Source organism: Physella acuta, unplaced genomic scaffold, assembly GCF_028476545.2.
Source record: "Physella acuta isolate Inbredline_101_S28 unplaced genomic scaffold, ASM2847654v3 ptg000570l, whole genome shotgun sequence".
Lineage (NCBI taxonomy): Eukaryota > Metazoa > Mollusca > Gastropoda > Physidae > Physella > Physella acuta.
Window position 1 is genome coordinate 345001 of NW_026732089.1, and position 15600 is coordinate 360600.

The following is a 15600-nucleotide window of genomic DNA, read 5'->3' on the forward strand; positions in this document are numbered from 1 at the left end:
TCTTTGTATCTTTGTATCTTTGTATCTTTGCATCTTTGCATCTTTGCATCTTTGCATCTTTGCATCTTTGCATCTTTGCATCTTTGCATCTTTGCATCTTTGCATCTTTGCATCTTTGCATCTTTGCATCTTTGCATCTTTGCATCTTTGCATCTTTGCATCTTTGCATCTTTGCATCTTTGCATCTTTGCATCTTTGCATCTTTGCATCTTTGCATCTTTGCATCTTTGCATCTTTGCATCTTTGCATCTTTGCATCTTTGCATCTTTCATCTTTGCATCTTTGCATCTTTGCATCTTTGCATCTTTGCATCTTTGCATCTTTGCATCTTTGCATCTTTGCATCTTTGCATCTTTGCATCTTTGCATCTGTGCATCTTTGCATCTTTGCATCTTTGCATCTTTGCATCTTTGCATCTTTGCATCTTTGCATCTTTGCATCTTTGCATCTTTGCATCTTTGCATCTTTGCATCTTTGCATCTTTGCATCTTTGCATCTTTGCATCTTTGCATCTTTGCATCTTTGCATCTTTGCATCTTTGCATCTTTGCATCTTTGCATCTTTGCATCTTTGCATCTTTGCATCTGTGCATCTTTGCATCTTTGCATCTTTGCATCTTTGCATCTGTGCATCTGTGCATCTTTGCATCTTTGCATCTTTGCATCTTTGCATCTTTGCATCTTTGCATCTTTGCATCTTTGCATCTTTGCATCTTTGCATCTTTGCATCTTTGCATCTTTGCATCTTTGCATCTTTGCATCTTTGCATCTTTGCATCTTTGCATCTTTGCATCTTTGCATCTTTGCATCTTTGCATCTTTGCATCTTTGCATCTTTGCATCTTTGCATCTTTGCATCTTTGCATCTTTGCATCTTTGCATCTTTGCATCTTTGCATCTTTGCATCTTTGCATCTTTGCATCTTTGCATCTTTGCATCTTTGCATCTTTGCATCTTTGCATCTTTGCATCTTTGCATCTTTGCATCTTTGCATCTTTGCATCTTTGCATCTTTGCATCTTTGCATCTTTGCATCTTTGCATCTTTGCATCTTTGCATCTTTGCATCTTTGCATCTTTGCATCTTTGCATCTTTGCATCTTTGCATCTTTGCATCTTTGCATCTTTGCATCTTTGCATCTTTGCATCTTTGCATCTTTGCATCTTTGCATCTTTGCATCTTTGCATCTTTGCATCTTTTCATCTTTGCATCTTTGCATCTTTGCATCTTTGTATCTTTGTATCTTTGCATCTTTGCATCTTTGCATCTTTGCATCTTCGCATCTTTGCATCTTTGCATCTTTGCATCTTTGCATCTTTGCATCTTTTCATCTTTGCATCTTTGCATCTTTGTATCTTTGTATCTTTGTATCTTTGCATCTTTGCATCTTTGCATCTTTGCATCTTCGCATCTTTGCATCTTTGCATCTTTGCATCTTTGCATCTTTGCATCTTTGCATCTTTGCATCTTTGCATCTTTGCATCTTTGCATCTTTGCATCTTTGCATCCTTGCATCTTTGCATCTTTGTATCTTTGTATCTTTGTATCTTTGTATCTTTGTATCTTTGTATCTTTGTATCTTTGTATCTTTGTATCTTTGTATCTTTGTATCTTTGTATCTTTGCATCTTTGCATCTTTGCATCTTTGTATCTTTGCATCTTTGTATATTTGCATCTTTGCATCTTTGCATCTTTGCATCTTTGTATCTTTGTATCTTTGTATCTTTGTATCTTTGTATCTTTGTATCTTTGTATCTTTGTTTCGTTCGTCGTTTGTTCTCTCGTTCGTCGTTTGTTCGTTCGTTCGATCGTTTGTTTGTTCGTTCAATCGTTCGTTTGTACGTTCTTCCATGTAAGATTACATAAGACATAGTCATGTATTTATCTATTTTCCCGAAACGTTTTCATTATACATTTACCAGACCGTAACATTTTAATGACATTTTAATGTCACTTTGATATCATGGGATACAATTGCTATTCATCAGCATGTTTTATAACTTAAATAAGACATTTTAGAATGCACGAGTGATCTTACGAGCTATATACATCAAGACACATATGTAATATATTCTAATTAAAAGAGTTGTTATAAAAATTGTAGTTTACGATAAAGCGGCTCCCAAGGGTGCAGCTACATAGCTTCAGGAACAAATATTCACTTCGTAGCGGACCAGGTGGTGGGGGGAAAGTTATATAAGCCAACTTGTTAAACCAGAATCCGGAGCGGCACATTCAAATAACGATTGATAGCTGAAGACAACAACTTAACCAAAATTTTACAGAAACACAGGGGTCGGCGTGATCGAGTCAATAAAGTTCATGGTTGCTAAACCGAAAAAGTCTCGAGTTCGAATCCTCGGACAGATAAGACTAGTTAGCTGGCGATAGCCACTCTTCTAGGAGATACAACTCGAAAAAAAAAATAACTACTACCTTTCAGTTTGGTTCTTGGTCGAATAAAGTCTATGGAAGCACATCCTAAAATAAAAGCAGGCTGAAATCGGAGTCAATGGCCTCAATATCGAAAATACAGATAATTCCTTTCCTGGTTACTGGAAATTGCTAAAAGTTGAACCATCCTAATATATAAAAGCGCACTTCTCTCTCTTTCTCTCTCTCTCTCTCTCTCTCTCTCTCGCTCTCTCTCTCTCTCTCTCTCTCTCTCTCCCTGTCTGTCCGCCAAATATTTTCGCCGGATATCACGTCAGAATCTTCATCGATATATGGAGAACTTGCTACGGACTTTTGTTGAAAATAATATGGTAGATGTTTTAAATGTATAACCACAATTTTATTTTTAAAGAGGAAAAAAAAATAAAGGCGTATTCGAATGTAGGAAAACGGTTTTAATTATGCAACAGGAAAAGCATTTATAGTTGTGAAAAAGAATGCATAAAACAGTGACGTCACAAATGTTTATACATTAACTAATGACGTCATCTGCCGTGTTTAGAATAAAAAGAAATGAACTATTTCATTCAAATATTATTTAGATCTACGTACGCTATAAAATTTATACAATACAATTTTGCTCGGGCTAAACTTAAAAAAAAATTCAATTATGATTCTAGTTCTAGATATTCTAGATCTAGATCTAGATGATCTAGATCTACGGAAAAACTAGACTTACACAGATGTAGACCCTACCTAGATCTAGAATCTAGAATCTATTCAAATAATACAATTCTATACTAAAGTATTTCAGGCCTTAATTAGGTTATTGAAATCTTTGTTTATCTGTGCAATTTGCTAATCTCTATAATATATAAAGCAAAGTTGTCGGGTACCCGATAGGGCACTTCCCGGCGCCGCAGGCGCTTCAAATTTGGCAGGATCTTGCCTTGGGGCGACAGAACACGGGGGCCGGTTGGCCGAAAAGTCTACGATGAGGGGGTCAACACTGACCTCGACTGACCGGCGCCTTATATGAGCTATAAATCGAAAAAAAATGTCCACGTAGGAACCTCTTCATAACTCCTGAGGTCGTAGACCGACCCTCGGGCGAATTAATTAAGCATTTAAATTCTCAATGTTTTCGAAAGCCTAAGCAAAGCTGGGCAGCATGCCTAGTATTTGATAAGTTCTAAGGACACTACCTACACTGTAGCATACAATAATATCAAATACAAAATGCTATACAAATTGTTTTGTAAAAGAAAAGCACACATTCGAATTATTTCTATGACTCATTACGCTCCTTTACATAGCTAATAGGGCTGGTAAGTAGGTCACCACCCAGTTCTACGGCTTAATAAAACCTGCATGAGCCATAGAACTGGTTGGTGTCTTACGTACCAGCCCTATTGTAAGCGGCCTATGTCCCAGAAGGGACTACAGGCTAATCTAACTTAACCTTTAATAGAGGGGGGGGAGGCTATAAAACTCGTTTAAATAGTTAAGGGCTGCTAACAATCATTTCAGTATTCAAATACGGTTTCACATATAGTTTTAAAAGTCGAATAAAGATGGGCGGCATTCCATTAAAAAGCTTACTCGGAAGGCCTATAAAACTAGTTTAAATATTTTGATGAGCCACTAAATACCATATTTTATGTTTTGAATATGATCCAATAACACTCCTGTAGTAAGCGGAAAAGAGGTTTCCTAGCGATTATTGGAACAGTTAAAAGAGGCTTATAACAAGCAGTCGTCAAATCGAAGCCTAATAAACAACTTCCTGAGAGGTTTGAATGGGGGTTGAAAAAAACTGTTTTAAATAGAGAGGTGCATGGGGGGGGGGGGGGGGGGGAATAGCTCTTCTTGAAACAGAAATAATGGGGCGCATATTTCTCATTTGATAATAAAATGAATGTTCATATAACTCATGTTAATAGTCTTAGAGCACAAATCGGTGATTTTTTTTTTATTTATGTTTACAAACAGGTTTATGTGGAGTACTTTACCGGTCTTCGCTTTAAGAATCGCTAACTTAATTCCATGCACTATGGGTCAATATGATCATGCTAGGCAGCAAACTTATATGCCAGAGCAAACACCAATAAATTACATTAATATCTAAGATTGCATATACTATTCAGTAATGACTTAACTTAATCCTTTGTGGCCCCCTAAGGAGCAAAAGGCTGCAGTCAAACTTCTCTATCGGGCTCTGTTTTTTCAGCAGCTCTATTTAACCCCTTCCACTTTAACTGTCCTCCTCCAGGATTTTCTCGGCCGGCATATTTTCCTCTTCACCCCCGGGGGTTTCCATTCTAGTGTTTGCTCGTGACAATGTCCTCTCCCCTTCTCAGGGGCTGTCATATCAATTCCCTTCTACGGGCTACTGTTAGGTGTGTTGCCACAGATCGATCTTTAAAAATATTTTGTCTGGTCATCTTTTCTTGAGGTTCTGTCGTAGACATCTGTCTGTGAACGACTGTATCCTGTTTAGGTAACCCTCCAGGTATCCGAAACATAAAGCAATACAGCTTTAACATTCATGTTAAAGGTCTTATCTTGCTTCTTATTATTAACTAATCACTTAAAGAATTATTTCTAAACAAGGTGATTTAAAGTAGATAATAAACATAAGTGATCATATTAAATTTATTAAAAGGTTTAATTTAATATAAAATGATTTTTTTTTAATTTAGTGTTTCATCTATATGTGTGATAACTCTATCCATAATATTATACTAGATAATCGTATTTCTTAAAAAAAAACACCATAATACTATTTATCAAGTTTAAACTTTTAAAGCTGAATCTAAAGAACGAGCCGACCCGCGCAATCTAGTTGTTTTATTTTCAGCTAATCAGCAATTCATATTTTTGTAAATTACCACACCCCCCCCCCCTCCTCCGAAAGCAGCCGTCCAGGGCGACAGTTTACCGACGAAAATGAAAAGACCAAGTAGAAATTGCTACCATCCCTTCGTTTCAATTCGTTTAAATAATAAATTATCTGCCCCAAACAGCTGTCACTAATTTCATCCGGCTCACAACTCCCCAGACTGGTGGGAAGGGGGGATGGTAGCGATATACCTGGAGAGCAAGGGAGGGGGAAGCAAGTCGTGTTAACGTTGTGGTGGTGGTGGTGTCCCGTTTGGTCCCCACGTAGAGAATATATACATAGAAACTAACACATTAATTATTTTGAATTTTTAAACTTACGATAATTAAAAAAAATATTAAAAAATAAGTCGTTTAAAACTTCTATTTGACAACGTACAACTCTATTTTATACACTCTCTCTCTCTCTCTCTCTCTCTCTCTCTATATATATATATATATATATATATATATATATATATATATATACAGACACAGAGAGAGAGAGAGAGAGAGAGAGAAATTAGATTAGATTACCTTGATAAGAACAACTATACATTACAAATTTAAAAATCAACATTTAAACTATGGTGTAACTCTTTTATCAAAATATTTCTCCATCAAAGAAATAGACAATTATTATTTGTCAGAAAACTAAGTCTTGTAATCTCTGTTCCAGCTGCTGTATATAATTACATAAACATGAAGAGAATAGCTGGCTTTTTTTATGAAAATATAATGAAAATTAATATAATTGTAACAGCATAATTTCTGTCTAAATTGGAATTGAGAAAATAAAATATATTTTGAGATCATCAGCTGATTCTCTTTTATTTACATACAAACTTGTAATTTAGCTAATTGCTAGGATTTGTAGTACTATGCGTTCTTTTAACTAACACGCTGTTAACTGAAATTATAGCATGTTTAAATATTGGTCGATACATTTTAATAATGTCTTACGGTATCAACTTAACCTCTATTTTCGTCTTTGAGATTAAAAACAAATAATGTACATAATTACAGCAATACTTATAATTGTGTCGTATTTTTTTCATTGAATGTTTTGTTAAAAATCTGTTTTAAGGTGCAATTTGTGCAATACCTATTTACAACTTAAAATTATATTTGTTTGTTTTTATATTTGCAAATAAAAGCCTTAATATATTTAAATGCGCTGTAGAAATACTCAGACAACCTTCAATACTAACCTCTCTACGTAGCTTACACATGCGTATTATAGTCAACAGTTAAATATTTTTATTACGGAATAAGTAGTCTGCATGTTTAAAAATACTCTTTGAAAAGAGTAAACATCAGATATAATTTATTTGCCTGTTTAGTTAGAAGTTTGAAAGTGCGTTTTAATACATAATTTGCACGCCTAAAAACATGTAATAGACTTTAAATCCAAAATTATAACACATACAGTTTTATATGTGTCATAAAAATCTACACAATCGAAAATATATTTAAAAATAATATGTTAAATAACATTTTTTAAATTAACCCTTATAATAATTGTGTGATAGAAATTTAGTTTTTTTTTTAATGTTTTGATGAAAATGGAAAACACTAACAAAACCTCTGGCTTGAACTCACTGACAATAATTGATGTTTCTGATGATGTGCTAAATATTGTCAATGTAAGTGTCAACTTTATTATGATCACAGTTCTAAATTTTGCTGGAGTGGTCGGGAATATCCTAACCATTGTTATAATTGTGCAAAACGGATTAGGGGAAACAACCAATATCAACTTAACAGCATTAGCTGTGTCGGATTTGTTCTTCTCCTTGACACAATTATGGCGGCAACTCGCAGAAATTTTACAATACTTTAATTTAGAAGAAGGCTCCTACATATTTGTCTATTTTGGTGTATATGTTTTCGGATGGAACCAATATGCTATTTGTATGAGTGTTCAAATGGCAACTATAATAGCTGTAGAGAGAATGATTGGTGTGGTTTTTCCTTTCGCTGCTTCCAGATTTATAACAACAATTCGAACTAAAGTTGTTATAGTTGGAGTTTTTCTGTTTTCAGCTGTATTGTATATACCGAGAGCTTTTATGTATAGTTATACGTTGAAATATGACGACACAACTAATAAAACAATACCAATACTTGATTACGGCATATTTCTAAAGTACAGGATGGATTTGTTTAACATTTACAATGTTGGGATCATTGGAACATTTGCTGTTTTCCTACCGACCCTGACTATACTTATATGTACATCGTCAATACTTTTTAAGTTAAAAGAGTCACAAAATACTGTGAAGAAAATGGATACATCACTATCAAAATCAAAACGAAACAAAGACTTTAGAAACATTAAAATTACGCTGTCTATCTGTTTCTGTGTGATAGTATTTGTTTTGATTCCTTCAAACACATTTTACATTACTTTTCTGATAACCAGTTTTCCGATTTCGGCGAAGGTTTTCTCAGTTATAGATGCTTTTCTTAAATTCATTTATCAAGTTAACGCTTCAATTAATTTTGTTCTTTATGTAACAATAAGTCCAAAATTTTCAAAAACTTTTAGAAAGCTCTTTATATGGAGATAATTTTTTTCTAATCAAACTATCAGCGTCCAATATATGTATATATATATATATATATATATATATATATATATATATATATATATATATATATATATATATATATATATATATATATATATATATATATATAGACTTTATATATATATACCTTTACCTAACTAAACTCTTATACAAATATATATATATATATATATATATATATATATATATATATATATATATATATATATATATATATATATATATATATATATATATATATATACTCGAGTAAACATTGAATTAAAAAGCCAATTTTGTCTAAATGTAAAAGTGGTTTGCGTAAAGAGTTTCCTTTGTGTTGGGGCGAAATCTCTTCTTCCCTAATTTCTCCTCTCTCCCCTCCCCCCCCCCCCCCCCACCGCAAAAAAAAAGAAACTAACATAATTTATATAGAAAATATATACTTTTACCAGTGTCGGCCTCTCCCGACCCGGAGAAATGTATTCGCCCCTGCAAAAATTCAAGTGCCCCAACCCCGGAAAAAAGCCTGAAATGATAACTGTCTGCATGAGTGAAATTTATCGGTCGAAAGTAATGGAAAAGGTCTATATTATAGAAGTAGTCTCCATCTTTAGTTTGTATGATCTACAAATGTGACCAGTGTTATTCCTCCCCGGAGTCGGAGGTGACGGTGGATTAAACTTTCTGGAAGGGTGCGGACACTGGTAAAAATATGTTTTCTATAAACATTACGTTTCGTTGAGTGGGAGGGTGTGTGTGTTCGGAGGAGGGGGGTGCACTCCCCCCCCCCCCCCCTAAATGCGACTTATGTCGTGTTTGAGATTAGGTGCAAGGTTTAGGGATATGACTTCGACTATGTTTAGTATCAATACGCAGTAACCACGCGTAGATCAAGCTTAATACCGGTGAAAATGCCGATTCCGTTCAGAAATCCAATTTCAATTACATTTTTCGTGTCCGGTTAAATTTAAAGTTGAGTTGGTGATTCTGTTTTTTGTTTCGCTTTAGAGAAAAAGACAACACTATCAACCTAGCGCACGTTCTTCTCTCCCTCAACGGGCCATTTATCTCGTTGTAGTTTCCTAAAACCGAGATTTTCCTTTGAAATGTTGTCTAGTTGTGTCACTCAGGTTATACTTAAGATACTAGCCAAGGTGAGTGCGTGCCTAATACATCATTTCCACTGGTTCTGTGTTTGTTACGAATTTCAGATCACTTTTACCTCAAGTGTCCATCATTCAAATTTTACTGTGGCCTACGTATTATATTTTACAATGTTAACTAAGTTAGGTGAGTGTATGTGTTTGTGTGTGTGTGTGTCCGTGTGCGTGTGCGTGTGTATGTGTGTGCGTGTGTGTGTGTGATAACTCGCACATTGCATTCGGCACTAGCACAGTAGCATGAGTATTGTACCACTGTTCTATTTTTCTGTGTTAATCAAAGCTGATTCCATTGTCTAATTGTTTACGTCATACATACTGCGAAAAGTCTACTGTTTTTAAAACTCTTTTTAGAATACCTGATGTCAGTGTAAACAGTATCAGAAATTAAGAATGACTTGCACTTTTGATAATGAAATCGTGTTTGCCTATTGTAACAGAAAATCGATATTTTTTTTTTATTTTATTTTTTTATGTTCCAAATATAAAAAAAAAAGCATTTCAATGTTTGGTTTTATTTTATACAATGTCTTCATGTTTAAATTAGTATGCAGTACTTTGATACTCTAGAGGTGTGAGTTGACACTAATACAAAACACAACTTTTTTAAAAACAAAACATATCAATTAGTTTCAACCAGAAAGAAATGTTTTCATGAGTAGACATGTAAATTACAGCCTTTTTATTTTATAACGAGCCGATCCGCCACGTAGCATACGTCGAAATTTACACTGGACTAGACTAGATTCAGCTAGATTGTAATACACTGGACTAGACTGGACTGGAGGTAGAGGTAGAGGTAGAGGTAGAGGTAGAGGTAGAGGTAGAGGTAGAGGTAGAGGTAGAGATAGAGATAGAGATAGAGGTAGAGGTAGAGGTAGAGGTACAGGTGCAGGTGCAGGTGCAGGTACAGGTACAGGTACATGTACAGGTACAGGTACAGGTACAGGTACAGGTACAGGTACAGGTACAGGTACAGGTACAGGTGCAGGTACAGGTGCAGGTACAGGTGCAGGTACAGGTGCAGGTACATGTGCAGGTACAGGTACAGGTACAGGTACAGGTACAGGTACAGGTACAGGTACAGGTACAGGTACAGGTACAGGTACAGGTACAGGTACAGGTACAGGTACAGGTACAGGTACAGGTACAGGAACAGGAACAGGTACAGGTACAGGTACAGGTACAGGTACAGGTACAGGTACAGGTACAGGTACAGGTACAGGTACAGGTACAGGTACAGGTACAGGTACAGGTACAGGTACAGGAACAGGTACAGGTACAGGTACAGGTACAGGTACAGGTACAGGTACAGGTACAGGTACAGGTACAGGTACAGGTACAGGTACAGGTACAGGTACAGGTACAGGTACAGGTACAGGTACAGGTACAGGTACAGGTACAGGTACAGGTACAGGTACAGGTACAGGTACAGGTACAGGTACAGGTACAAATAGACATTCTTAATCAATTCAAATTTGAAATATTAATAAAAAGCACAATTCATAGCATAAAAACAAAGTTCTTTATATTTTTAAAAATTTAGCTTTTTTTTTGAAAACTGAGAAATTGCTGTAGCGTAATCTTTTTTTCTTAAACCAATAGAAGTTGATGTTGGTAGCGGTGTCTCTACATTATTTTCAGAAACGTTTTGAACACCTTGTTTAGCCGACGTGTTAGATGGCGTTTATGACACGCTGTAGGCAACGCGGCGTCTCGCAACATAGAACAGAGGCGCAATTGTTTAATTTTTTTTTCTTTTGTTTAACAAGTGTGGTGATCATTTCACAAAGAACGAGGCTCTGTCTAAGCGGCGAATTTACAAACTAAAGGTAGTAAATTATGTTTAATGCACCTTGTTTAGACAATGTGTTGAAGCGATTACTTAATAAATAAAGCAAAATTCATTTTAAAATCCTGAGATAAAAGAAAATGTTATTTTTGTATTGTTTCACAGATAGGAATGAAAATATGTTTAAAAAATTTAAATGTAGCAAATAAAAATTAATTAAGAATGTCTGCGTGGTAAAATATAACATTATTTTATTATTTTCTTTTTGCTTAGGTAATAATGTATTGTTTATAAAAATTTCAAATTTAAATTGATTACGAATGATTATTTGGTAATATATAATGTTAACATTTTTCGGGCAAACGGACTTCGGGCAAGTGTCCATTCGGGCATTTGCCGCATTAGGGCAAGTGTTCATTCGGGAAATCAGCCTTCGGGCAAACGGCATTCGGGCTCTTGTGTTTCGGGAATTCGTCGTAGACCCGTTTTTTCATTGCTAGCGTTTAGTCTACAAGTTGGCAACCCCCACCCCCCCCCCCCACTGAGAAAGCCCTTCGCGCACCCCAGCTTGGGAACCCATGTTATAGATATCATATTATCTGAATTTTTATAGATCACTTTACTACTAACAGCTCACATAAGTAAGTTATGTCTAGGCAAGTAACTCTGGTTGCTGTTGACAATACAACAAATACACAAAACTAAACAAACAATTTGTAACACGGTATTTAATGCAAGTCTTTATTTGAGCATACTCGAGTCACCAATTTTATTATAAGCCCAGCACAAAATATGTATTATATTTAAAGTAGGCTATATTTTCATAGAATAGTAAAAGTTAAAAAAAATTAAACGTATTATAATCCCAGTTTATTAATACCAATCAAATACAAAATGGATTAATTTATTGTTACCTTAATGACTAATAATTAAGGTAAATAAAAGTATACTTTAAAGATTTACTGTTAGTGGATTTTGTTAAGTCACAAAGCATCAAAAATGTTTATATTATTTAAAGCACTTCATTTTTTTTAAAGTAATGCAATAAGAACTTTTATTTACGATAAATATAAACATTAATTTAATATATATATATATATATATATATATATATATATATATATATATATATATATATATATATATATATATAAGAGGTTAGTTAGTTAAAGTTAAAGGATAACAACCACCTATATTAAAAACCTGCGTAAGTACCCAACATTTTAAGAACAATATATCAAAATTTGATGTATATGTGTTACTGTACTATTGTAATTGTAAAATAGATTACCATACTTACAATCAACAAATCGTTTGTAATATTCCTTTGAAAAAAATACAAGTTATTTACTTTCGATAAATAAGTTGTGTAACTACAACTTTAATGTTCAAACCTAGCTTACAATGGCAAAGCATTAAACCTATGATCATTAGGTCAATTTTATTTTAAACATGCATCATTATTGCAATTAGGTTGCAGTTTATTTTCATAAAATGAATTAATTTTAAATGTAATTTTTGTCAAAAGAAATCATTATCAAGTTTTCGGGAAAATAAATGCTATTTAAGAACCCTAATGTATTTCATGTTTGAAGCTTAAATGTCATTTAATTTAACTAAGAAAGTATAATCAACAAAACCAGTCCAGTTCGATCCCTAAAGATTAATTTAATAAATTTATAAAATTTAATAAATTTTTTAAACATGTTATGAATTTATAAAAATATAACACGATTTCACTTTAAGGTTAAGTCTTGAAAATCCTAATTTTTCAGAAATATTTATTACGTCCACTTTTCTTTGATCTTTATGCTTTTACAACTTCCTTTTTCTGTAAAAAAAATATTAAAAAATGTGTGAATTTTAAATAGTTTGAAATTTGCAGAATACAAACCACCCACACACGTATATATATATATATATATATATATATATATATATATATATATATATATATATATATATATATATATATATATATATATATATATATATATCTAATATATAAAGCTCAGTTCTGTATGTAATGCATATGTTTATCGTTGGAATTGTATGAATTTAAGTGTTAGAAAATTATCGTGCGCATTTGTCTAAATTTATGAGTTAAAAAATTACTATTAAAAGTGTTGGGAAATCATTTTAATTTTTCAAATTATAGTAATAATTGTCGGCATGTTCATTAAACACAAGTTTTAAAAAAATATCATCTTTTACAAAAATTCTAATTATGTCTTTATTTAGTCCTATAGCGCTTACTTCCCTTTGATAAATTAGGGAAAACAAAATTACTTCCCTTTATAAAACCATTGCATTAGTTGAAAAGCATTTACTTTTTAATTACTTTGTTTTGGTGTTGGGAAAAAAATAATTACATAATTAGCGGGGATTGATCAAGTGCAAATGTTGTAGGTATTTTACGGATAAGCTTGGAGTATTATAATTGTTCATTAAATTGAAACAGGCGCGTTCGTTTAAGTGAGTGCAAAAACTATGAATAAGTTGGGGTACAATAGTCGTTTATTAAGCTAAAACAGGCGATTCTGCCCCGGGCGTTTATGTTCGCGTTAGTGTTTTCTTTGTGTTTAGGTGGGTTTGCGTTAGTGGTTGCGTTTTGATTTGGTTCGTTTTTGTTCTTTCTTTTTTCGTTTTTGTTTGTGTTTTTTTATTTGGGTTTGTATTTGTGTTTTTGGTTGGTTTTGCGTTTGGATTTGGTTTGTTTTCGTTTGCTTTTTCGTTGTTTTTTTTTGGTATTGGTGTTTGTGGTTGGGTTTGTTGTTAGGTTTTTGTTTTCGTTTGCTTTTTTGTTTGTTTTTTCTTTGTGTTTGTATTGGTGTTTGTGGTTGTGGTTGGGTTTGTTGCTAGGTTTTTGTTTTCGTTTGTATTTGTAATTGTGTTAGCGTTATGTTTGCGTTTTGTTGTTTTGGTTTTGGTTGGTCGTGGTTTGGGTGAGCAATGCCGGGTTTATGATGATTACTAAACACACAGGTAATGGTCTTTAACAGAAAGGTTTTTCACAGAAGCCAGAGCAGGGCCTGGCCGGGACGGCTAGTATATATATATATATATATATATATATATATATATATATATATATATATATATATATATATATGGTACAGGCTTACAGATAATTATTTATTTTTTAAATAACGAATTACAGTATCGTCACAAGGCGCGCAGCATAGGTGCTGTCCACATCTGATGACAACATTTAGGAGTGACACCATGACAAAACCTTGTTAAATTTACTGTCAAAACAATGCTGTATCCAGCAAAAAATAATAGATTAGTGAGAAAGGAGTGGCACCCCAATGAATGCAAAATTGTAGCAGGCGATGCGGTGACACCTTTAGTAAACGCTTAGTGTAACACCCGGCTTTGTGACGCTACTAACCAAACACGATTTTTAAAATATTGCGCATGATTTACTTAGATGCGTTTTTCCATTCCTTTAAGTTTCCAAAAAAAAAAAAATAACATGTTCCTTGAGATCTATTTTACCTGCTTATGTATGTTAGTTACTTAGGATGGCCAAGCTACTGACCAACAGGGCATATCTATATTTTGCGTTATAACAAATTAACAGCATCACAATCAGAAAATAATGAGATTTAAAAATTCTATCAAAGACATCAAAATTTCCTTCGTGATCACCGAGGAATGTTAGAGAATGTTTATACTAACTAGCATATCCGTCCTTGATGTTGATATCTAGTCCAACCTACCAGGGAAACAAAACCAAGAGTACGGTTTTCATCATCTTGTTGCCATTGTGTATTTGTAGTCGTGTGACTTTGTTTTTTTTTAAACTGAGATAGTTAAATCGTAAACAACGCCACTGCTACAACGTTCTTGGACGTGCTGTATGAAAGCATTGATAGAACGTTAATCATCCTCCGTAATAGGTTGAACACCTTTCTGTGAACGCCTAAATGTCAGGGGCGTGTCGGGATAGACTGGTTACACTATCGTAGTAGCCTGGTGCGACCCCTGGTTTGGTTTAAACACGTGAAAGGTATGATCAGTACGTTGGTGGTGACGAAAGACGCACTTGTTGCAGTTAGACCGTTGAATCTAGAGGTACTCTTGACTCTGCAGGAAGCACAATCAACGGATCCTTTGCAATCAGGTAGCCACAGTATAACTCGGGACGGCCATCCGTTACTACGGCATATGCGCTGGAGGATACCCTTTTTTCGATTTAGTAATTGATTTTATTATACCTCAGTATCCCTAGTGTATGACGCTCATAAAAACGAATAAAGGTGCCGTAGTGCTCACGGGGGAGCATGAGGCTTACATGGTTACACGACCGCTAATGCGCTAGCTGAAACCCGGACACTTATGGAGTCAGTAGCGTCATATTGATTAAAGATTAATTAAATCAAGAAATTAAGTATTATTAAGGTAAGAATTGGTAGAAAAATATTGACAAATGTTGGACCTATTTTGTTTGGAAAAAACAGACCATGGTTGTTATTTTTTTTAAGTGGCTCAGTTGTTATCTTGGATGTTTAGAAGAGGGCACACTGAAGGAAAATGATAGTACGTGGGGTGGGGATCTTGCACTTGGTCATAGTTGAGGCAGTGCTAACATACATGATTTTAAATAATAAATTCTTTCTCGACCATCAACACCGCCCAAAAGGCTTTCAAAATGCTTAGATTGTTTGAAAGTGCTTGCCTCTGTATTAAAACTAGTATTTATGATTAAATTATAGTAGTTTGAAGACAGTAAAATTATACAACAATAACGTCAAACTAACGTGTCATCATATGAGCGTCTTAAACAGGTTGTGCT